The sequence below is a fragment of the Protopterus annectens genome, chromosome 7.part1, assembly GCF_019279795.1.
Source record: "Protopterus annectens isolate FY-2018-M chromosome 7.part1, PAN1.0, whole genome shotgun sequence".
NCBI classification, from domain to species: domain Eukaryota; kingdom Metazoa; phylum Chordata; order Ceratodontiformes; family Protopteridae; genus Protopterus; species Protopterus annectens.
In genome coordinates this window covers 350,083,143-350,103,306 of record NC_056740.1, presented here as the reverse complement: position 1 = coordinate 350,103,306, position 20,164 = coordinate 350,083,143, and positions in this window count along the sequence as shown.

Below are 20,164 nucleotides of genomic sequence, written 5' to 3'. Positions count from 1 at the left end.
ACATATGCCAAATAAGAGAGGGCCCAGAAACTGAGCCGTGTGGTACACCACTGGTAACTGTCTTGCTTTCAGAAGTAGTTCCTGCTGCACTAACCACATGGGATCTGTCAGACAACCAGTTAGATATCCAGCCATTAATATTAAGATATATATTCAGATTTAGAAGTCTGTCAATAATGCATGCATGGGGGAGTATTGTCAAAGGCCTTGGCCAAGTCTAGATATGCAGTATGGACTGCATAACCACTATCCATTGCTTAAGTTACTTTTTCAAAGAAATTAATGAGGTTAAAAAGACCAGACCTTCCTCTGATAAAGTCAAATTATTGGGGGTCCAAGACTGAGAGATATTCAATGTCCAGATTAATGAAGTCTAAGATAATGTGTTCCATAGCTTTAGATATGAGGCTAATGGGACTAACTGGTCTACAGTTACCAAGGTCTGTGGTTGGGCCATCCATGTGTAATATCATTGCAATGGCTGTTTTCCAGGTTTCAGGAATGTAACCAGTGGTTAAGCTTAGATTAATGAGCTTAAGTAGGGGTTCAGAAAGGTCATATTTGGTGCTAATAATCAGGCAACCTGGTATGTTGTCAGGGTCTATAGAAGAAGCATTCTTAGTTTTGAAATGGCTGAAAGAACTTGCTCTATTGTAATCAAAGGGGGTGTCTCGGATTGTGGAATCTGTGGGATAGCTGTAACTGTAGGTAGAGTAATATTTGCACTAAATTTGTTAGCTAGCACATTAGCTATTTCCTTTGGGTCAGAGAGTGTTTTATTATTGTGGAATAACTCTAAACACTTTTGGATACAAGTTCTTAACTTACTGACATAATTAAATAAAGATCTGCAGTTATTGTTGGTTTTAGTGGCTATATTAATTTCATACTCAGCTTTAAGCTTATTTATGCTTCCCTTAAGCTCTTTGCTAGTTTGCTTAAGGTAGGTAGGCTGAGATATCTTCTAAGCATTAAACAATTTATTTCTCTTGTTACATTATTTATGTATATGGGTATTCCACCACAGGAGTTGTTTTTTAAACTTCTCATTATATGTGTTGTGGATAGGGACAGCCTTATCAATACACTTATTTAAGTGGGAAAAGAAGTCAAAGGCATAGGTAGCAGCTTTTGCAAAATAATCCTTCAGAGGATTATTACAGCAGAATTTATTTAAGTCATTAAGTAACTGAAGAAGGGTTGCTTTTGAGAAGTCCCTAAACACAATGCTATTTACAGGGGAATTAACACCAGTTTTAAAGTCAAAGGTCACCAAATTATGGTCTGACTTAACAAGACACAATGAAGCATATGAAGCTGTGCAAGAAGTGGCCATATTTGTGAGGACTAGATCTAAAATATTCCAGCTCCTTGTGAAAGAGAGTTAGCATTTATAATGTCAAGGAAGCCCTGGTCATTCTGATCATTGGCAGTGTTGGTCAGTCAGTTCATTTATGGATAGTTAAAGTACCTCAGCAGAAAGGTCTTAGAATTAATGGGAATTTCAGCAAAGTATTAATATGTGTCATGCTCAGAAGGGGTCACAGAGTGCGTTCTATAGCTAGCTCTGGAGTGGTAATTAGGCTTGTTTATGATTATCTGGACTTGTAGGAGTTCTCATGTGGTATTCCAAGGAATCCGTCATGAGGTGATGATATCCTTAACAAACACTGATACTCCCCTACAATTGCCAGTGTGTCTGAAGATGTGATAGCTATTATAACAAAAGGAATAGAGGGATGGCTTTCATTGTTCCAGAACTATGTTTCTGTAACTATACATATATGAATGTGTTCAAGTTGCAGGAAGATTCAAATTTGAGCTTTTTTTTTTTTTTTTTTTTTGTTAAGACTCCTGACATTGAGTATAGTCACATTAATGTGCTCCAAATTAGAATTTACTAGGTTGAAATATCCATCAGATGGACTCTGCCTAAAAAGGCACTATGGGGACAGCAAAGGCTTTAGCCAGAATGTGAAAGCCTTTGTAAGAGAGGTGAAGGCCATCCCTGGCAAAGCATCAAGACATGTCAGCCAACTCATCCTAAGCTGACACAAACTGGATCGCCCTAGAATGATACTAACTACATAGCCAATTACTAAAGCCAATTATCTTGTCTTTGAATATCGGCATAATCATAATGGCAATAATGCCACTCAAGACCAGTGTCTTTCCTGCCTTAGACACATGCATAGCAAGTTCAGTCATATCCTTCTGAGTGTTTGCATAGGTATTTTTATACCTGAAGCAGACTCCAAATAATTTTTCCCTCAGACCGATGGCAAACAAAAGCAATTTGATGGGGAAGAAAGATGTAACTAGGAACATATGTTTTGGGAGTGTAATGAGTTCAAACAAAAACACACTTTAAGATCCAGTACCAGTAAATCCAAAGTTCAGCAAAAGTACAATCACAATAATGTGCCAGACTACAGAAATGCTCCTTTATTTAAAACACAAAGCTTTTGGAAACAACAACTCCTTTCTTCAGTACTTAAAAAACATACAATTCAATCCATTTGAATAACAGATGAAACAAGTCACATGACAGACACCCCCAATGGGCAACCATGAGTAATGAAATTATAAAATACAACAAAACACACTCTACAAAACATAATACAGAAATACTCTTTTTTTAGATTTGTTTGTCTAGTCCTTAGGATGGTCTTGAGTGTAACCATTGTGTTCAAGCTTGATGGTGAATCAGCTTGTAGAAGTAAAATCCACTCATAGTCCATCACTTCTAATTTATTATTATGATCACCTCCTCTTATATTCTTAGAAAGAATTTGTATATATCCCTAAATCTATAAGTATGACTTGGGCCACAATCTGCTACATGTTTAGCAAGGGGATTTGTTAAGACTTTATTTCTAACATCTGATTGGTGTTCCAAGATATGATCTCTTAGCCTTCTGGTAGACTTTCCTACATAAAAATAAGGACACATGGAACACATAGCCAAATATACTATATAAGTCATATTACAAGTAGCACATAGTTTAAAGAAATATATTTTTTGAATTACTGGATGTATAAAATTATTATCACTTGTAATAAGCTTACAGCTAGAACAATTCAGGCCTGGAAAAGTGCCTTTCTTATTTAAACATTTTTGATGGGGAATTAATTCCATGTCCTTATAGCATAGGTGCTGTTTCAAATTTTTACAATTTCTAAAAGCAAACTGGGGTTTGTCACCTAAAAACTCTCCTGTTTCTGGCATCACTTGCAAAATGTCCCAGTTCCTTTTAATTATTTTCATAACAGCATCAGATGCTATACTATAATTCCTAACATATCTCAAACATACATTTCTCTTATCACAATCTCTAGTCGTAATATCTTCAAATTGAGAAAAATATGGCTTAGTATTACATTGTCTCTCACTAATCTAGATGTGTCCACCCTGCGGCCCGCGGGCCGCATGCAGCCCTCAGAGCTCTGCCATGTGGCCCTCTGAGCTCTGCCATGCGGCCTTCTACCTCCAACTCCAACATCGATGTATGCATGTCCCAAAACACTTTTTGCTGTGTTTTTCACACCTGTGACCTGTAACTCTAACATCGGTGTGCGCATGCACCAAAGCATCCTTCTAGTTTTGATTTTTTGCACCAAAGAAGGGTCTGTGTGTTCGCTCAATTATTTCGTGCCAAAGAATCAATGTGTGTGTTCTTGCTGAAGAGGGACTCGTCTATGGATTTGCCGCCATTGCCTTTTAAAGAGACAGCACTTAACCTGTGTTAATAGGTAAGTATGGTGTGAGTGAGTGCATGCATGAAAGCAGAATGTTTGTGTGCGTGAAAGTAGAAGTGTGTGTGTTTGTGTGCATTACAGAGAGACAGAGAGACACATGCACAAAGAGGCTAACGTACAAACAAGTTAGCTCACAAATGCATCCTACATTAAAAATACACTTTCATTAAATTGCAGCCTTCCTGACAGGGAGAGCGTTGCATTAAATATGAAATCATACCTCTCAACTGTATGGATTTTTAAAGAATGTCTGGACTTTTACCTCATCTTCCAATTTGTGTCTTTTGCTTAGGAAATAAAAGTAGTCATCCAAGGTAATGCAGTCCCAGGGAGTAAGAATGAGACAGCAGCCTAGGGTTAATAGGTCAGTAGTGGATTCACTAATGTGGGACTGTAGCATATAAAGTCTGTTTTTTTTTGACAAACAAAAAATCACCCAGTACTGTCTTGTCATTGGTGGCTTCTAAGCAGTGATAGATTGGACAACAGTAAGCATATCTTTGGTGGATCATCAATACTGGCAAATCAGGTGGGCACAATGTCATTTTTTAAATGTTGGGGGTTTTAGTGTGTACGTGTGTGTTTGTGTTGGGAGTGCTGCAATAGTAGATGATTATTAAAGACAGAGACTTACAAACTGCAGAGAATATGTTTCTTTGTTTCAAAACCTGATACTTAGGTACTAGGAATGCCAAAAACAGATTTTGTAAGACATAGCTTCTTGCCATTTACAGTGGATGGATATTTACATTTAATGGACAATGTTAGCAGTATGAGTGTGGTCCTGTAGGGATCTGGAGGATGCTAAGTCTACCACTGCCAATGTCTTGTAAAGTGACCTGGAAATGGATATTGGGATGTTACTGAAAAAATACAGCAAGTGGGCTTTGAAATGTAGTTTAATTAAACAAAGTGCACTTGCAATTTACAGGCCATAATTTAATTTATTTCAGGTAGTCCAGATCCTGGTAGATTGTATACCATTAGACTTAATTAGGGAGAGGTGTCATTCTGTGGAAATGAGCAGACCTAGGTGTCATTCTGTGGAAATAAGCAGACCTAGTTTCAGTGAAAGCACTGTGGTTGTTTGCAGGTAGGAAGTTTCAGGATGTGGAGCCAATGTGTTTTATTATTTTTAATGGATTTGTCATTTCAAAGTATGGTTTTCTTTGTTGCAAAAGAAGGCAGGATTGAATGAGCTATATAATGCTTAACTGACAATAATGGGATATAAACATTATACGTGATGTATAATGTTTGCAGCTACACTTGTTTCAGTGGTGTCTGTGATGCATAACTATTTTTGGGCCTGTGTCCCAATTTTATTTTTTGCTTTGTCCAGAATTCTTGCTCTAAGGTTAAGAGGTATGGTTCTATGCTAAATCAGAAGGTTGTATTTACCTTGGAAGACTTTTCAGCATAATTATGAGAAACAGAGCGTTTTTAATATCTCCACTTATTTCCAATATAAACTGCCATGTAACCTTGCAAATAACTTTCTTATTAAGCTACTTTAATTCTTTTGGAATTGACAGGTATGCTTCATTGGTTCGGACGTAAGCATAGTGTGCTGTGACTGATTTCTTGCAGCAGTCTGTGGTTTACTTATCACAATAACTTTTCTGTGTTTCTGTGTGTGTAATCAATTTAACAGTTGGTTTTCCAAAATTAAATAAATATATAATAAATAAAAAAAGTAATCTTTTCTTCACTTTGAGCTATTGACAAAGTCTGGGAATTTGTTTTTTTTTCAAAAGCGATGGTCAGCATTACAGCTTAGTAAATGGTCAGTCTGTGAATAACTACTGCACAAATTAAAATGTCTGAATGTCAAATGGCTTTAAATTGGAGGGAAGTTATATGTTTACTCCAGTATGTAGTATGATCTTAGAGAGTTTATAGATTTCTTATTGATTTAATTTTTGCTGAGCAGTTGTTTGTTGATTTATTGATGGTCCTTTTGGTGGTGGGAAATTACATGGAGGAATCCATCTTTATTATGATTTTTTTTCAGATATTTTGACTTCCAGACAATTTCAATCAGTGAGACTGTGTCATGTGATTACCAAGGTGGCCTATTTTACAAGTAGGGGCTCGTGTGTGTGTGTGTGTGTGTGTGTGTGTGTGTGTGTGTGTGTGTGTGTGTGTGTAAGAGAGAGATTTAATATGTATACTGAATATATTTTTGCAAATGGAATTCTTAGTTAAATAGGCCCCTCTTCTTAGACAAGTAGACTTGAGTAACCAATATTAGATCTTAGCCATCCAGCTAGGAAAGTTTAGTATGTGGATTTTCCTTCCGGTTTGATGAAGGCTATGCTACTTACTTAAGCAGTACATTCATGGCTATCCATCCAGTTGTAGTGTTGTTGAACTACATTGTTTAGTAATGAGAGGAGATTTTTACAGAAGTTGAAAGTTTTTGTGTCAAGAACCTGTCCATACAAAGTGGCTTGTTTATGTTGCAGTGAAGGCTGTGGTCTTTGTAGTGAGCATTTTAAGTATAACCAGTATTTCTGAGGTAGAGGAAGTCTATTAAGGCAGGATCTTTCTTAGCCTGGAAAGCAAGCCAATGATGAAATTTATAGGGGCCAGTGAGAGACAGAGGAAAGCAAGAAGCTTTTTAGTCTGTTTGGATAACTAAGTGAACTCAGTCCTTTGACCTGTTTTTGTCAGAAATGGTTGTAGTCCTTCTTTTGGCAGGGTGTTTTGCTGAGGCACGTGCCAAAAGGGGTGTTGCACTCAATAATTGCTCTTGTAAAGGAAGAATACAGGGATGTTATGACCTCCTTGTCCCTGGATGAGATACCCTTACTAATGAGGTGGGCCAGGTAAAAAGCTTTCCATACAACAGAGACAACGTGGTGGTCAAACGTCAAATTTCTATCAACCTGGGTGTCCAAGCACCTCACAACTGATTGCGTGCTTACAACATTGTTATTAATGTGATAATTTGTGGGGACATCACTCAAAGGGGATGATTGTGCATTTTTTGGCATTTAGCTTGAGGCCATGTTTCTGGCACCAGTCATTTGTTTGGGTGAGACCCTCTTGTAGCTTATTCAGAATTGTTTTATTAAGTCAGTAATGTGAATTCTTTACTTTATTGCAAATTTGTTGGCTTATTTTTGTGGATTATAGTATTGTAGGACTGCTAATGTTGACATTGTATGTAGATGGACTGCTGGAGTGGTTTTCCCAGTGAGAAATGCTAGTGCTGTAGTGAACATCTGTTTATTTGTAAAAAAAAATCTATATATTAACTAAGATGTTAGAGTTAACTGTTAGATTAGAGAATTAAAATCAGAATGATAATTAGAATTTTAAGGCAAATATTAGTCATTTATTACATTTATTAATTGTTCAAATGCACCTACAGTACAGCCAGGAGGTTGACTTTGGTCTCCCGTGGTAGCGAAAGAGTTAACTATATGATATATTTTATATGCGGCCCCAAGACAATTTCTGTTCACTCAATGCGGCCCCGGCAAGCCAAAGGGTTGGACACCCCATACACTAATCACTTCTCTTTTCATATCATTTAGCAAACAATCGTCATAACCCCTTAACTTGAAATCATTCAACATGTCCAACTGCTGCTGGTTACATCTCTCTAAGTCTGTATTTATACTACTCATTCTTAAAAATTGGCTCTTCATAATACCTTTAAAAATACAATTAGGGTGCATACATTTTCAGTGAAAATAGCTATTAGCTTGAACATTTTTTTAAAAATACTGTGATCAAGCAGGCTGATAAAGGGGGTGCCATTCTTAAGATAAGAGCCACCCTGGAATATCCCCCTATGAATTTTTTATCCCTGGGATAATAATTTGCCCATCATCATGGTTTAGCTGCAAAGTGGTCTGCCACTGAGATGCAGGTAAAACGTCTTTAGCAGATATATGGCTCATATTAGTATTTCCTCTTGCACCTACATTTTCCTCAGAAACTTTTCCTGAAGCAAACGAATCAATAACAGAAAGTGTAAATTTTTACTCTACAATGGCATCTGAATTTTCCACAACTACAGTATTGGATTTTTTCATGCAAGGCATGGAAGGAAGGACATTAGAATGAAATGGGATGTGGATAGGATTTTCATTGTTACAAATTCTTCATCAGATAATCCAATAGAAGCAACAGTTGTAAGAGACACAGCATGATCCAAAGCAAGTTTGTGAGACACTGCATCCTCCACCATTTAAGGTACATCCTTTTCCACATCCATCAGGAAGCAGTCTCCAACACTGCCTAGTGACATAGTAAGGGAAGTTTTCTGCTGCTCTGACCAAAATTTCCATAGTTAGCATGAATGTCACCACAGGTATCCCTTGAAAAAATAGTAGAATTAACCTAGTCATCATCATTCTCTTTCGGCTTTTCCCGTTAGGGGTCGCCACAGCGGATCATCTCTTTCCATTTCTTCCTATCCTCTGCATCTTGCTCTGTCACACCAACCGCCTGCATGTCCTCTCTCACCACGTCCATAAACCTTATCTTAGGCCTTCCTCTATTCCTCTTACCTGGCAGCTCCATCCTTAGCATCTTTTTCCCAATATACCCATCATCCCTCCTCAGCACATGTCCAAACCAACGCAATCTCGTCTCTCTTGCTTTGTCTCCAAACTGTCCAACATGAGCTGACCCTCTAATATACCGATTCCTAATCCTATCCATCCTAGTCACACCGATTGCAAATCTTAACATCTTTAACTCTGCCACATCCAGCTCTGACTCCTGCCTTTTTGTCAATGCCACTGTCTCCAACCCATATAACATAGCTGGTCTCACTACACTCTTGTAGACCTTCCTTTCACTCTTACGGATACCCGTCTGTCACAAATCACTCCTGACACTCTTCTCCACCCATTCCACCCTGCCTGTACTCTCTTCTTCACCTCTCTTCCACATTCACCATTACTCTGAACTGTTGATCCCAAGTACTTAAACTCGTCCACCTTTACCAACTCTACTCCCTGCATCCTCACCATTCCTCTACCCTCCCTCTCATTTACACACATATATTCTGTCTTAGCCCTGCTGACCCTCATTCCTCTGCTCTCTAGAGCATATCTCCACCTCTCCAGAGTCTCCTCAACCTGATTCCTACTCTCACTACAGATCACAATGTCATCTGCAAACATCATAGTCCACGGGGCCTCCTGTCTGATCTCATCTGTCAACCTGTCCATCACCACTGCAAATAAGAAAGGACTCAGAGCTGATCCTTGATGTAATCCCACCTCCACCTTAAACGGATCTGTCACTCCCACTGCAGTCCTCACCACTGTCATACTACCCTCGTACATATCCTGTACCACTCTTACGTACTTCTCTACCACTCCCGACTTCCTCATACAATACCACAACTCTTCTCTAGGCACCCTGTCATATGCTTTCTCCAAGTCTACAAAGACACAGTGCAACTCCTTCTGACCTTCTCTGTATTTCTCCATAAACACTCTCAGAGCAAACATTGCATCTGTAGTGCTCTTTCCTGGCATGAAACCATACTGCTGATCACTAATCATCACCTCCTTTCTTAACCTTGCTTCCACTACTCTTTCCCATAACTTCAAGCTGTGACTAATCAGTTTTATCCCTCTGTAGTTACTGCAGCTCTGCACATCACCCTTATTCTTAAAGATAGGCACCAAAACACTTTTTCTCCACTCCTCAGGCATCCTCTGACTTTCCAAAATTTCATTAAACAATCTAGTTAGAAATTCCACTGCCTCAAATGACATAGCATTATCAACAAGAGTATCCAGATCCCTTACAACGGTGTCTGACTGGAGGTGTGCATTTCCTATAGAGTACGTGAAGCTGCTTTGTTTACCAAAATGAATTATGCTACACTTTTTATATTTAATTTGAGACCATTGTCCTTGCACCAATTGTTAACATGGTCTAAACTGTGTTGGAGTAATCATGAGTCAGTTGAAGACTGAAAAGCAATACCCAATTTACAGTCATCTGCAAACTTAGTGCTGGCCTGAAGGTCTGAGAAACATATGCCAAATAGGAGAGGGTCCAGAAACTGAGCCGTGAGGTACACCACTGGTAACTGTCTTGCTTTCAGAAGTAGTTCCCGCTGCACTAACCACATGGGATCTGTCAGACAACCAGTTAGATATCCAGCCATTAATATTCATATATATATTCAGATGTAGACGTCTATCAACAATGCATGCATGGGGGAGTATTGTCAAAGGCCTTGGCCAAGTCTAGATATGCAGTATAGACCAAAATGAATTATGCTACACTTTTTATATTTAATTTGAGACCATTGTCCTTGCACCAATTGTTAACATGGTCTAAACTGTGTTGGAGTAATCATGAGTCAGTTGAAGACTGAAAAGCAATACCCAATTTACAGTCATCTGCAAACTTAGTGCTGGCCTGAAGGTCTGAGAAACATATGCCAAATAAGAGAGGGCCCAAAAACTGAGCCGTGTGGTACACCACTGGTAACTGTCTTGCTTTCAGAAGTAGTTCCTGCTGCACTAACCACATGAGATCTGTCAGACAACCAGTTAGATATCCAGCCATTAATATTAAGATATATATTCAGATTTAGAAGTCTGTCAATAATGCATGCATGGGGGAGTATTGTCAAAGGCCTTGGCCAAGTCTAGATATGCAGTATGGATTGCATAACCACTATCCATTGCTTAAGTTACTTTTTCAAAGAAATTAATGAGGTTAAAAAGACCAGACCTTCCTCTGATAAAGTCAAATTATTGGGGGTCCAAGACTGAGAGATTTTCAATGTCCAGATTAATGAAGTCTAAGATAATGTGTTCCATAGCTTTAAATATGAGGCTAATGGGACTAACTGGTCTATAGTTACCAAGGTCTGTGGTTGGGCCATCCTTGTGTAATATCATTGCAATGGCTGTTTTCCAGGTTTCAGGAATGTAACCAGTGGTTAAGCTTAGATTAAAGAGCTTAAGTAGGGGTTCAGAAAGGCCATAATTAGGTGCTAATAATCAGACAACCTGGTATGTTGTCAGGGTCTATAGATGAAGCATTCTTAGTTTTGAAATGGCTGAAAGAACTTGCTCTATTGTAATCAAAGGGGGTGTCTCGGATTGTGGAATCTGTGGGATAGCTGTAACTGTAGGTAGAGTAATATTTGCACTAAATTTGTTAGCTAGCACATTAGCTATTTCCTTTGGGTCAGAGAGTGTTTTATTATTGTGGAATAACTCTGAACACTTTTGGATGCAAGTTCTTAACTTACTGACATAATTAAATAAAGATCTGCAGTTATTGTTGGTTTTAGTGGCTATATTAATTTCATACTCAGCTTTAAGCTTATTTATGCTTCCCTTAAGCTCTTTGCTAGTTTGCTTAAGGTAGGTAGGCTGAGATATCTTCTAAGCATTAAACAATTGCTTTTTCTTGTTACATTATTTATGTATATGGGTATTCCACCACAGGAGTTGTTTTTTAAACTTCTCATTATATGTGTTGTGGATAGGGACAGCCTTATCAATACACTTATTTAAGTGGGAAAAGAAGTAAAAGGCATAGGTAGCAGCTTTTGCAAAATAATCCTTCAGAGGATTATTACAGCAGAATTTATTTAAGTCATTAAGTAACTGAAGCAGGATTGCCTTTGAGAAGTCCCTAAACACAATGCTATTTACAGGGGAATTGACACCAGTTTTAAAGTCAAAGGTCACCAAATTATGGTCTGACTTAACAAGACACAATGAAGCGTATGAAGCTGTGCAAGAAGTGGCCATATTTGTGAGGACTAGATCTAGAATATTCCAGCTCCTTGTGAAAGAGAGTTAGCATTTATAATGTCAAGGAAGCCCTGGTCATTCTGATCATTGGCAGTGTTGGTCAGTCAGTTCATTTATGGATAGTTAAAGTACCTCAGCAGAAAGGTCTTAGAATTAATGGGAATTTCAGCAAAGTATTAATATAAGTGTCGTGCTCAGAAGGGGACACAGAGTGCATTCTATAGCTAGCTCTGGAGTGGTAATTAGGCTTGTTTATGATTATCTGGACTTCTAGGAGTTCTCATGTGGTATTCCAAGGAATCTGTCATGAGGTGATGATATCCTTAACAAACACTGATACTCCCCTACAGTTGCCAGTGTGTCTGAAGATGTGATAGATATTATAACAAAAGGAATAGAGGGATGGCTTTCATTGTTCCAGAACTATGTTTCTGTAACTATACATATATGAATATGTTCAAGTTGCAGGAAGATTCAAATTTGAGCTTTTTTTTTTTTTTTTGTTAAGACTCCTGACATTGAGTATAGTCACATTAATGTGCTCCAAATTAGAATTTACTAGGTTGAAATATCCATCAGATGGACTCTGCCTAAAAAGGCACTATGGGGACAGCAAAGGCTTTAGCCAGAATGTGAAAGCCTTTGTAAGAGAGGTGAAGGCCATCCCTGGCAAAGCATCAAGACATGTCAGCCAACTCATCCTAAGCTGACACAAACTGGATCGCCCTAGAATGATACTAACTACATAGCCAATTATTAAAGCCAATTATCTTGTCTTTGAATATCGGCATAATCATAATGGCAATAATGCCACTCAAGACCAGTGTCTTTCCTGCCTTAGACACATGCATAGCAAGTTCAGTCATATCCTTCTGAGTGTTTGCATAGGTATTTTTATACCTGAAGCAGACTCCAAATAATTTTTCCCTCAGACAGATGGCAAACAAAAGCAATTTGATGGAGAAGAAAGAGGTAACTAGGAACATATGTTTTGGGAGTGTAATGAGTTCAAACAAAAACACACTTTAAGATCCAGTACCAGTAAATCCAAAGTTCAGCAAAAGTACAATCACAGTAATGTGCCAGACTACAGAAATGCTCCTTTATTTAAAACACAAAGCTTTTGGAAACAACAACTCCTTTCTTCAGTGCTTAAAAAACATACAATTCAATCCATTTGAATAACAGATGAAACAAGTCACATGACAGACACCCCCAATGGGCAACCATGAGTAATGAAATTATAAAATACAATAAAACACACTCTACAAAACATAATACAGAAATACTCTTTTTTTAGATTTGTTTGTCTAGTCCTTAGGATGGTCTTGAGTGTAACCATTGTGTTCAAGCTTGATGGTGAATCAGCTTGTAGAAGTAAAATCCACTCATAGTCCATCACTTCTAATTTATTATTATGATCACCTCCTCTTATATTCTTAGAAAGAATTTGTATATATCCCTAAATCTATAAGTATGACTTGGGCCACAATCTGCTACATGTTTAGCAATGGGATTTGTTAAGACTTTATTTCTAACATCTGATTGGTGTTCCAAGATATGATCTCTTAGCCTTCTGGTAGACTTTCCTACATAAAAATAAGGACACATGGAACACATAGCCAAATATACTATATAAGTCATATTACAAGTAGCACATAGTTTAAAGAAATATATTTTTTGAATTACTGGATGTATAAAATTATTATCACTTGTAATAAGCTTACAGCTAGAACAATTCAGGCCTGGAAAAGTGCCTTTCTTATTTAAACATTTTTGATGGGGAATTAATTCCATGTCCTTATAGCATAGGTGCTGTTTCAAATTTTTACAATTTCTAAAAGCAAACTGGGGTTTGTCACCTAAAAACTCTCCTGTTTCTGGCATCACTTGCAAAATGTCCCAGTTCCTTTTAATTATTTTCATAACAGCATCAGATGCTATACTATAATTCCTAACATATCTCAAACATACATTTCTCTCATCACAATCTCTAGTCGTAATATCTTCAAAATGAGAAAAATATGGCTTAGTATTACATTGTCTCTCACTAATCTAGATGTGTCCAACCTGCGGCCCGCGGGCCACATGCAGCCCTCAGAGCTCTGCCATGCGGCCCTCTACCTCCAACTCCAACATCGATGTACGCATGTCCCAAAACTTTTTTTGTTGTGTTTTTCACACCTGTGACCTGTAACTCTAACATCGGTGTGCGCATGCACCAAAGCATACTTCTAGTTTTGATTTTTTGCACCAAAGAAGGGTCTGTGTGTTCACTCCATTATTTTGTGCCAAAGAATCAATGTGTGTGTTCTTGCTGAAGAGGGACTCGTCTATGGATTTGCCACCATTGCCTTTTAAAGAGACAGCACTTAACCTGTGTTAATAGGTAAGTATGGTGTGAGTGAGTGCATGCATGAAAGCAGAATGTTTGTGTGCATGAAAGTAGAAGTGTGTGTGTTTGTGTGCATTACAGAGACAGAGAGACACATGCACAAAGAGGCTAACGTACAAACAAGTTAGCTCACAAATGCATCCTACATTAAAAATACACTTTCATTAAATTGCAGCCTTCCTGACAGGGAGAGCGTTGTATTAAATATGAAGTCATACCTCTCAACTGTATGGATTTTTAAAGAATGTCTGGATTTTTACCTCATCTTCCAATTTGTGTCTTTTGCTTAGGAAATAAAAGTAGTCATCCAAGGTAATGCAGTCCCAGGGAGTAAGAATGAGACAGCAGCCTAGGGTTAATAGGTCAGTAGTGGATTCACTAATGTGGGACTGTAGCATACAAAGTCTGCTTTTTTTTTGACAAACAAAAAAATCACCCAGTACTGTCTTGTCATTGGTGGCTTCTAAGCAGTGATAGATTGGACAACAGTAAGCATATCTTTGGTGGATCATCAATACTGGCAAATCAGGTGGGCACAATGTCATTTTTTAAATGTTGGGGGTTTTAGTGTGTATGTGTGTGTTTGTGTTGGGAGTGCTGCAATAGTAGATGATTATTAAAGACAGAGACTTGCAAACTGTGGAGAATGTTTCTTTGTTTCAAAACCTGATACTTGGGTACGAGGAATGCCAAAAACAGATTTTTTAAGACATAGCTTCTTGCCATTTACAGTGGATGGATATTTACATTTAATGGACAATGTTAGCAGTATGAGTGTGGTCCTGTAGGGATCTGGAGGATGCTAAGTCTACCACTGCCAATGTCTTGTAAAGTGACCTGGAAATGGATATTGGGATGTTACTGAAAAAAATACAGCAAGTGGGCTTTGAAATGTAGTTTAATTAAACAAAGTGCACTTGCAATTTACAGGCCATAATTTAATTTATTTCAGGTAGTCCAGATCCTGGTAGATTGTATACCATTAGACTTAATTAGGGAGAGGTGTCATTCTGTGGAAATGAGCAGACCTAGGTGTCATTCTGTGGAAATAAGCAGACCTAGTTTCAGTGAAAGCTATGTGGTTGTTTGCAGGTAGGAAGTTTCAGGATGTGGAGCCAATGTGTTTTATTATTTTTAATGGATTTGTCATTTCAAAGTATGGTTTTCTTTGTTGCAAAAGAAGGCAGGATTGAATGAGCTATATAATGCTTAACTGACAATAATGGGATATAAACATTATACGTGATGTATAATGTTTGCAGCTACACTTGTTTCAATGGTGTCTGTGATGCATAACTATTTTTGGGCCTGTGTCCCAATTTTATTTTTCGCTTTGTCCAGAATTCTTGCTCTAAGGTTAAGAGGTATGGTTTTATGCTAAATCAGAAGGTTGTATTTACCTTGGAAGACTTTTCAGCATAATTATGAGAAACAGAGCGTTTTTAATATCTCCACTTATTTCCAATATAAACTGCCATGTAACTTTGCAAATAACTTTCTTATTAAGCTACTTTAATTCTTTTGGAATTCACAGGTATGCTTCATTGGTTCGGATGTAAGCATAGTGTGCTGTGACTGATTTCTTGCAGCAGTCTGTGGTTTACTTATCACAATAACTTTTCTGTGTTTCTGTGTGTGTAATCAATTTAACAGTTGGTTTTCCAAAATTAAATAAATACATAATAAATAAAAAAAGTAATCTTTTCTTCACTTTGCGCTATTGACAAAGTCTGGGAATTTGTTTTTTTTTCAAAAGCGATGGTCAGCATTACAGCTTAGTAAATGGTCAGTCTGTGAATAACTTCTGCACAAATTAAAATGTCTGAATGTCAAATGGCTTTAAATTGGAGGGAAGTTATATGTTTACACCAGAATGTAGCATTATAGTTTATGGTTTTCTTATTGATTTACTTTTTGCCAAGCAGTTGTTTGTTGATTTATTGATGGTGCTTTTGGTGGTGGGAAATTACATGGATGAATCCATCTCTATTATGATTTATTTTTTCAGATATTTTGACTTCCAGACAATTTCAATCAGTGAGACTGTGTCATGTGATTACCAAGGTTGCCTATTTTACAAGTAGGGGCTCGTGTGTGTGTGTGTGTGTGTGTGTGTGTGTGTGTGTGTGTGTGTGTAAGAGAGAGAGATTTAATATGTATACTGAATATATTTTTGCAAATGGAATTCTTAGTTAAATAGGCCCCTCTTCTTAGACAAGTAGACTTGAGTAACCAATATTAGATCTTAGCCATCCAGCTGGGAAAGTTTAGTATGTGGATTTTCCTTCCGGTTTGATGAAGGCTATGCTACTTACTTAAGCAGTACATTCATGGCTATCCATCCAGTTGTAGTGTTGTTGAACTACATTGTTTGGTAATGAGAGGAGATTTTTACAGAAGTTGAAAGTTTTTGTGTCAAGAACCTGTCCATACAAAGTGGCTTGTTTATGTTGCAGTGAAGGCTGTGGTCTTTGTAGTGAGCGTTTTAAGTATAACCAGTATTTCTAAGGTAGAGGAAGTCTATTAAGGCAGGATCTTTCTTAGCCTGGAAAGCAAGCCAATGATGAAATGTATAGGGGCCAGTGAGAGACAGAGGAAAGCAAGAAGCTTTTTAGTCTGTTTGGATAACTACGTGAACTTAGTCCTTTGAACTTTTTTTGTCAGAAATGGTTGTAGTCCTTCTTTTGGCAGGGTGTTTTGCTGAGGCACGTGCCAAAAGGGGTGTTGCACTCAATAATTGCTCTTGTAAAGGAAGAATACAGGGATGTTATGACCTCCTTGTCCCTGGATGAGATACCCTTACTAATGAGGTGGGCCAGGTAATAAGCTTTCCATACAACAGAGACAACGTGGTGGTCAAACGTCAAATTTCTATCAACCTGGGTGCCCAAGCACCTCACAACTGATTGTGTGCTTACAACATTGTTATTAATGTGATAATTTGTGGGGACATCACTCAAAGGGGATGATTGTGCATTGTTTGGCATTTAGCTTGAGGCCATGCTTCTGGCACCAGTCATTTGTTTGGGTGAGACCCTCTTGTAGCTTATTCAGAATTGTTTTATTAAGTCAGTAATGTGAATTCTTTACTTTATTGCAAATTTGTTGGCTTATTTTTGTGGATTATAGTATTGTGGGACTGCTAATGTTGACATTGTATGTAGATGGACTGCTGGAGTGGTTTTCCCAGTGAGAAATGCTAGTGCTGTAGTGAACATCTGTTTATTTGTAAAAAAAAATCTATATATTAACTAAGATGTTAGAGTTAACTGTTAGATTAGAGAATTAAAATCAGAATGATAATTAGAATTTTAAGGCAAATATTAGGCATTTATTACATTTATTAATTGTTCAAATGCACCTACAGTACAGCCAGGAGGTCGACTTTGGTCTCCCGTGGTAGCGAAAGAGTTAACTATATGATATATTTTATATGCGGCCCCAAGACAATTTCTGTTCACTCAATGCGGCCCCGGCAAGCCAAAGGGTTGGACACCCCTGCTTCTCTTTTCATATCATTTAGCAAACAATCGTCATAACCCCTTAACTTGAAATCATTCAACATGTCCAACTGCTGCTGGTTACATCTCTCTAAGTCTGTATTTATACTACTCATTCTTAAAAATTGGCTCTTCACAATACCTTTAAAAATACAATTAGGGTGCATACATTTTCAGTGAAAATAGCTATTAGCTTGAACATTTTTTTAAAAATACTGTGATCAAGCAGGCTGATAAAGGGGGTGCCATTCTTAAGATAAGAGCCACCCTGGAATATCCCCCTATGAAATTTTTATCCCTGGGATAATAATTTGCCCATCATCATGGTTTAGCTGCAAAGTGGTCTGCCACTGAGATGCAGGTAACACGTCTTTAGCAGATATATGGCTCATATTAGCATTTCCTCTTGCACCTGCATTTTTCTCAGAAAAATTTCCTGAAGCAAACGAATCAATAACAGAAAGTGTAAATTTTTGCTCTACAATGGCATCTGAATTTTCCCCAACTACAGTATTGGATTTTTTTCATGCAAGGCATGGAAGGAAGGACATTAGAATGAAATGGGATGTGGATAAGATTTTCATTGTTACAAATTCTTCATCGGATAATCCAATAGAAGCAACAGTTGTAAGAGACACAGCATGATCCAAAGCAAGTTTGTGAGACACTGCATCCTCCACCATTTAAGGTACATCCTTTTCCACATCCATCAGGAAGTAGTCTCCAACACTGCCTAGTGACATAGTAAGGGAAGTTTTCTGCTGCTCTGACCACATTTTCCATAGTTAGCATGAATGTCACCACAGGTATCCCTTGAAAAAATAGTAGAATTAACCTAGTCAACAAAGCATAAATAAATAGATAAATACAATTTACTAATGTATTCATCAGCCATTTAACAACTATTTTTCAAGTAACTTTGCAAGAGATAGAAGGAAGGACATTAGAATGAAATGGGATGTGGATAGGACTTTCATTGCTCTGAGTAGTGAAATGATATCCCGGTTACAGTGACCTTAGTGAAAAAGAGGTTGATGATGATGAGGGCAGACGCTTTGGATAAGTGGTGGGCTTCCAGTTTGATGATAATGGGGTGGAGATGGTGAGTACCATGACAGACTAGGTGATACAGCCTCCAGAAACATCCTGACTTGTATGCAGGTGTAGCTTGAAAAGTAGAAGATTGTGCTGCAGAAAAAACTACCAGGAAATGCATTTACATACAAACTGTCATGTGAATGAAGACGTACAATTTTATTCTATGAGCATTTATTGTCACATGTTTCGGTTTCATCCAAGATGCGACCAGAGGAGCTTCCTTTCCTCTCCCTGAGAGATTACTTACCACAAACCAGAAGCTACATGACATGGCAGCATTTTGCCTGTTCCTGAAATATATTCCTTTACATTTGCAATCCACTTTTTGATTAAGTCACACAGGCAGACAAATTTATCCCTTTGGCTGATGTACACCTCAGCCGTTTAACTCTTTAGGCTGCCATCTCTAAGTCTCAGCAGCTGCCTCATTTCTTTAGAGCTTAATCCATGTTACCATCCATGTATTTATTGTTGACAAAGGGGAAGTGCTTTAGTATGCAAAGATGTCAACAGACAATCATGGGGTGACTAATGTTCTCATAAGATGCCTCTCCAAATTGCAATACCAAGGACTCTGAGAAGTCCTGAATCACAGGTGGTAGTATCTAGAATCCTGAGGAGTCAGAAATCAACAGCTGGCAGCATTCTCTCAGAACTTTCTATGCCTTGTGATGCAAGCTGGTGGTCTGGTCCTTTATGCAGTCTAGTAAAATATGAAATGGGATGCAGGCAAGATTACTTTGAATCGGTAAACAGACTTTAGTGATGTGTCTTTCTTAGTAACTATCTGAACGAGAAGGGAGTCAAGTTGTGTAAAAAAGTTGCACCTTTTGAGTAAATACCATGTTAGTAAAGAGGTATTAAAGGCTTGAGTCCTGTTAGGGCTCATTTTAATCCCCTCCTTAACATTCTTACTTCTATGTCAGCACAAAGCAGAAGTAATGATAAACCCACCTGAATGGTCTTTCAGAATCAAGTTCTGATAGAGAAATTAACAGTTGACACATCATAGGAAGCATAAAGCCTTAGCATGGCAAACATGCTGCTACCTCAAATGGTTTCCTTACAAGTGCCTGTATCCATATGGTCACAGTACCTATGAAACTATCATATATCCACTTAACACAAGTTCTTAAAGGTATACATCAGCTGCTTTTTATTACAAGAAGAAAGACTATATACCTCTTAGACTATGGGCAGGGATGGGATTCACAAACAAGTAGCATATAACACAGAGCTAATTAGCTGCCATGTGAAGGGTGAAAGAAACTCAAAGACAATCCATTTCATGTCTTCTAAGATGTCTGCCAGTCTATGAAAAAGAAATATTAGCAATGTGGAATTATACAATTCTCATCCATGGAACCCAGCCTACATATGTATATAATTGTACACATTATTCATTTGATTCATAGTTAGCTTTATACTATGCTAATGAGTCATGGGACAGTATCTAACATAAAGAACCCATTGTATGGAGTGTGCATTAACTATAAACTTTTAAGTACAGTCACTGACTATGAATGTTTTTGACAAGTATAGCCACTGGTTGTAGGCAAGGAGTCATTGACCATAGCTTCAGAACTCGAAGCAAATATTCATTGACTGCGCTGCTTGTAGAATTCCCAATAACTTCTGAAGTTGTTTTTAGT